This window comes from Rhinolophus sinicus, chromosome 18 (assembly GCF_057876585.1).
Source record: "Rhinolophus sinicus isolate RSI-liver-muscle chromosome 18, RSI-T2T, whole genome shotgun sequence".
Taxonomy (NCBI): Eukaryota; Metazoa; Chordata; class Mammalia; order Chiroptera; family Rhinolophidae; genus Rhinolophus; species Rhinolophus sinicus.
In genome coordinates this window covers 17,327,113-17,333,176 of record NC_142518.1, presented here as the reverse complement: position 1 = coordinate 17,333,176, position 6,064 = coordinate 17,327,113, and the positions used below count along the sequence as shown (strand labels likewise).

General features: G+C 45.9%; 1 non-coding gene across 1 annotated transcript; it reads left to right on the top strand.

Moving 5' to 3' along the window:
* The first annotated feature begins 260 nt into the window (after window positions 1–260).
* Window positions 261–366, top strand: LOC141569829 (U6 spliceosomal RNA). The gene has a single exon (XR_012493609.2). It is a non-coding gene; the product is annotated as a U6 spliceosomal RNA (small nuclear RNA).
* The last annotated feature ends 5,698 nt before the right edge of the window (window positions 367–6,064 follow it).

Below are 6,064 nucleotides of genomic sequence, written 5' to 3'. Positions count from 1 at the left end.
GGAAGAGAAATAAACATCTCTTTGTCAATTCAGATGTGTTGTTTTTCATATGCTATGCTGCAGATCAGAGAGCACTTCAGATTATACAGAGAACAAAGACCAGCTCGCCTACTTACCTAATTACTAAGAAATGTCCATCTTTAGCAGTGTCTTCTAATAATACATCAGCTGCCACCATGATTCAGTCACATTCCAGGAAGACTTCTAACGAAGGTATGAAGCCCAACTCAAACTTGAGAAGATAAAAACTCACAAAATAGGTCTCACTTCGGAAGCACATATTCTAAAATTGGAACGATACAGAGAAGATTAGCATGGCCCCAGTGCAAGGATGACACGCAAATTCATGAAGCACTCCATATTTTTTTTTAAAAAGTTCACAAAATAAAAACACGTAAATTATTGTCCTATTAATCTCACCTACCAAGCCCCAAATCACTGTGGCCTAAAGGGGCCAGCTAGAGCTGCAGCCAGCTCCAAAGGAATCATTTAAAACATTCAAATTCCATGTGCGTACCTTTGTATCTCATCTACTTACATGACAATATAAATGCATTGTACATTAGTTTGTCTGGGATATGATGGTGCTGAACCTAGTACCATCTTTGGTGGGCCAATTCCATTATTTAATATTTTCCCTTCCTCTCAGTGAAGGCATCCAATCTTCTTTTCACCCACCACAGTCTTCTCTAAGAGTTAAAAACCAAATTACTTCACTAAAGTTAAGAATGCCAGACCACAGCAAATCCTTCTGCTGCATTTCTAAATGCCCTTTAGAAGCTAAGATAGGAGCTGGAGATGGTAAACTTACAGCTTATGGTTTTCTTTTCTAGAGCTTATTGTTTTTTTCTTTCACTTAGCCCAGGATTCCTGTTTGTGAAACTGAGATGTCCTTATAGTATATCCAAGTGAATGAGTTTTTTGGGGGGAAAGCATTTCGCATACATAGATCTGAGGTCACCACACCATCTGATAAATCAAGTTTATATCTAGTGACACTTTACTTATGCCTGGGGTGATCACAGATCTCACTGTGCCCAGGGTAGTCCTGGGTTTTGCCTGTGGTCCTAGAGAATTAAAAGTGCCCCTTTTCACATTCCAAAGTGTCCTGGTTTGGATGATAAATTACATAGTCCATTTAAACGGTTTCCCAAGTATTGGGTAACATACTAGGTTTGACAATTAAGTTCCCGAACTTGTTGCAACCATGTTGTTAACCTTTTTTGATATCAGAGGGATTATTCATTATGAATTTGTACCAACTGGACAAACAGCTAACCAAGTTTACTATGTGGAAGTGCTGATAAGACTGCATGAAAAAGTTAGACGACCTGAACCTTTCGTCAACAATTCATGGCTCTTGCATCACGACAATGCACCAGCTCACAGGCACTGTCTGTGAGGGAGTTTTTAGCCAGTAAACAAATAACTGTATTGGAACACCCTCCCTACTCACCTGATCTGGCCCCCAATGACTTCTTTCTTTACCTGAAGATAAAGGAAATATTGAAAGGAAGACATTTGGATGACATTCAGGACATCAAGGGTAATACGATGACAGCTCTGATGGCCATTCCAGAAAAAGAGTTCCAAAATTGCTTTGAGGGGTGGACTAGGTGCTAGCGTCGGTGCATAGATTCCCAAGGGGAGTACTTCAAAGGTGACCGTAGTGATATTCAACAATGAGGTGTGTAGCACTTTTTCTAGGATGAGTTAGCGAACTTCATTGTCTGACCATGTAATGTATGATGTCTGTGTTGTGGGTCCTTCTCAACCCCGAGAGCATTAGTTCAATATCATAGATATACTACACTATATTGATACTTCATATTGGTAGCTCATATTGACAACTTTTTTTTTATTATTGGGGAATATTGGGCAACTGTGTTTCTTCAGGGCCCGTCAGTTCCAAGTTGTTGTCCTTCAATCTAGTTGTGGAGGGCGCAGCTCACGGGCCCATGTGGGAATCGAACCAGCAACCCTGTTATTCAGAGGTCACGCTCTAACCAACTGAGCCATCCAGCCACCCCCGACAATTTAACATTTTTAAATCACTTCTAGGTACTTTCAAATTTTGGGATCCATACAACAAGCCCATATAGTGTGAGTGGAGATATTAGCATCCCCATTTCCAGCTAAGACAAAGATCACTGATTTGCCTAAGACCACACACTAAGGCTTCTTTATTCCTACTCTAGAAGTGCTCTTTCTATTAAACCACAATAGAAACCTACAGAATAGTATTGAGATCGGACTCTTTTTAATACATCATTCAGCTTATTTTCCTAGCAAAAGGAGGTCTTGGAAACAAGTCCTACAGTTTTTTGTGGCCTGACAATAACCCTTTCACAAGTGTTGAATTTCCTATCTCTCTGGATCAAATGAAATTACAACCCAAGATTAAAATAAGACTTTTTAAATTGTAAAGTCAGTAAGCTTTAGAGAATGGAAAGAAAGGGACTCGTTTACGAGGCTTTACGTGTGAATTCAGGCAGGTCTTTAAAGTCTTGAAGCTCTGTCCTCTAGAGTAAAGAGAAATGGATCACAACACAAACATTTTCCATCATGGGCATTTCCTAAAATATTATCTACCTAGAATTTTCTTTGCATCCATCCTAGAAGCATTGGGATCTGGGACGCTACGAAGCACTGAAGAATGAATGTCCCCTTGCCTTAGTTTTCAGGACACCGTGCTCTCCTAGTTTGACCCCTCTGGCCACTCCACATCCTTCTGTACCAGACCTTTAGATTTGTGCATTCAGCTGGATTCCTCAGAGCTTAGTCATAAACACTCTTCCCTTCTTCTTCGTCAGCAGAAGCTATCAACTGGCAGCAGGCAAGTCACTTCCAATACATCTGTGTTTTATCTGACCCAGGTCTGTTTTTTTAAATTGAGCCAACATTTAAAACCAAGACTTCTGTAGTCAAATCCAGATTCCTGGCTTCAGGTGAAAATCTACGCAATTACCACAAGGCAATATATGGCTGGAATAGAGCAGACAGCCCCAATCACTGACTCAAACAAAACATGCATCTGGCCTATATTCTCTTAGGTTACCTTTCTGGGCCCTATAGGCATCGGAGTTTGTAGTCTCTAGTCCACATACCTACCACGGCTTCAGGGACTATCTCTGCATACTAACAATGTCCATTTGGACATTTTCTGAAGTCCAACTCCACGCACCAGTGTGTCCTGAGGTCCACACCACATATCTGTGTCCTTAAAGGTCCAGGTGTACATACCACCTGTCCTCTGAGGCCCAGACCACACACCACATGTCCTCTGCAGTTACCCTTATTCATGCATGTCCCCTGTGGTCCAGGGCCATATGTCGAGCTGCCTGCCCAACATCTCCAACTGAAGAACAAAAACAAGGGTATCTCGTATTCAGCATCTCCAAAACTGCTTTTCCCCAAATCTGACCACCAGTGTGGTTTATCTCAGGAACAAAAATACTGTTTCAAGCTAGACATCTGAGACTCATATAAGACACCTTCTTATCCTTCAAACTGTACATTCAATAATCACCAAGTTCTACTGATTTACCTCCAAAACATCTTTCCAATGTTCCCATCTTCACTTTATCCACCTTGGACCACACCACCATCATTTGCATCCTAAACTATGCAGTCTTTTCCTCATTAGTCTTCCCACATGCATACCTGCACTCTTCCAATCCACTGCCTTGATTAAAATTTTTCAATGGCTTCCCACTATTTTGAATCCTTAATGAGGTCCTCTAAATCTTTTATGAGCTGACCCTCCAAATTGTTTTAGTATCATCGTCCTTGGTCCCTTTCCTCTATAGCTTCACTGGCCTTCTCTGAGTTCTTTGAAAATGCAGCCTTCTTTCTTGTTACAACACCCTCAGACAAACTCGTCTCTCTATCTGACACTTACCACCTTCCTCTCCCCGTCCGACCAGGTCAGTCTTTCCCAAATTGTTTCAGTATCATAGTAGACACAAGCATGGTGTTTGTAGATCATGCTAGGGGAATACATGAGACCATACGCAGCTAGAAATGACTATCCTTGAGTTCTGCCCCAGCCCCCAAGCCTGGCTGCCCCTGAGAGCTGGAGAGTGATTTCTCAGCTGGCCTGTAGCCCACTTTCAGCACTGTGCCCCAGCACACCTGCTGGGAGACCCGGCCCAGATGAGTGGTTCTCAAAGTGTGGTGAAGTGGCAGCAGCAGTATCACGTGGGAACAAGTTAGAAACGCAAATCATCAGCTCCACCCCAGGCCTACTGAGTTAGAAACTCCGGGCTGAGGCCCAGTCATCCCAGACCCCCACAATCGCTCAGGTGCCCCTCCCTGCTTTTTATTTTCATAGCACAAAGTACTTCTCTTTCACACTATATAACACAAACACTACCAATTAATTATTTATGTAGTCATCGTTCATAACACACTGTAATCTCTACGAAGCTAAAGACAAATTTTCCTTATTTACTTTGATCCACAGAGCACAGAGAAATGGGCAGGGGTGACCAGAGACTTTACCAAGAATAAGGACATAGTCTCGCCTTTTCACAAGTCCCCAAGGCTTTTAAAATATCTACCTGGGCATGCTCTCCGCCTAGACGGTTAGCAGCCTAGGTCCAAGATCTTATTTTAGGTTGAGTACACAGAAAGTACAACTCGAAGGAGAGACTCACCAAAGGTGAAGTCACCAACAAAGGCAAGCGGCTGAGATTCGGCATTGTGATCTTGACTGCCGCTGGCTGCGGGGGTGGGGGGGAAGTGGACAGAAGAACCTCGGGCCATCAGCCTGCGTGCTGTGGAAATGCAAGGCCCTTTTGACCATTCAACAGGCCTTTCACAGTGGGGGGCCTAGGGTGCTTTTGGAGCCAGGCGGCAGGTGTACTGTGGTCATTAGAAGCCTTTGGGCCACCATCCTTCTCCTGCACTGCTTGCAGGGGCTCTTCCGGTCACAAGCAAGCCCACCCCTAGGGTTCCGTGGGTCATTTGGTCCCTAATCTGCCCGTGAGCTGGGGAACCGAGGGTTAACCGGCCTTCAGCCTGCCCACACGCTGTGAAAATGGGATCCGTTTTGGCCACCTGATAGGCCTGGCAGGTGTGGAGCCCAGAGCTCTCCTTGCTATTCAACAACCTGCCCACGGGCTGGAGAACTAACCCTCTCGGCCACCGTCCTTCGCTCTTGATGGCGTATCCAGTACCTTTCGGGCTATGCGCTGCTCCCCATCTGCAGAACTCAATCAGGAGCCCTTCCTGCCACCAGCCAGCCTGAAATCCACCCATCCGAGAATTCTTCATGATCTCAGCCTGCAGCGGAATTGGAAACAAAAAGGCCTTCCGCCCTCAGAGTACTGTGAAATACAAATGCCTTTTTTTATATATATACATATACCTTTTGGTGACCGTCTTTCCCGAGCTCTGGTGTTCCAGAGGGCCTCCAGGTCACCAACCTGATTCCCCGCGTGGGTTGCACAGGTCCTTCCGGCCCTCAGCCGTCTCTGCGCGCCGGGAAACCGAGGGCCTTTCCACCAGCGCTCCGGCCCACAGCTGCCGTACGCAATTGGGAGCCTTTCGGGCCACCGTACTGGCCTCAACGTGCTGTAGAGCAGCGTGCCCCTCCCGCCTTCCTACCAACTGCGTTTTAAGGAAGCAGGATCCTTTTCGGCTGCCACCATATATGCCTGCTGGTGTCCCGAGGGGCTTTCCTGTCAGAAACCTGACTACCTGCTAACTAACAGTCCACACAGGTATTATCATTTCGTCTCCCAGCCTGCCATGCCTGGGTCAGGCAGGGTGTCGTGCGGGGGACCCTGCTCTCTGCGCCATTTGTTGTGCATGGCGGCCTGCGGGGTCTCTGGTCCCGCTCCCCACATAAGAACACAGGACATGGAGAGGCCAAAAAGGAACACCCAGGGAGCCATAGGTAGGGGAGTCATACCTCTATATTCTCGCTGGCGGCTGGACTCACACGACCTGCAACCTGCTGTCCGCTTCTCTGCCTGCCAACCAGCCCAGTGACTTCCTCCACTTGTTGGCCATTCGGCCCCATAGGATCCACGTGTCCTCCTCCAGGTGGCTGAGGTTG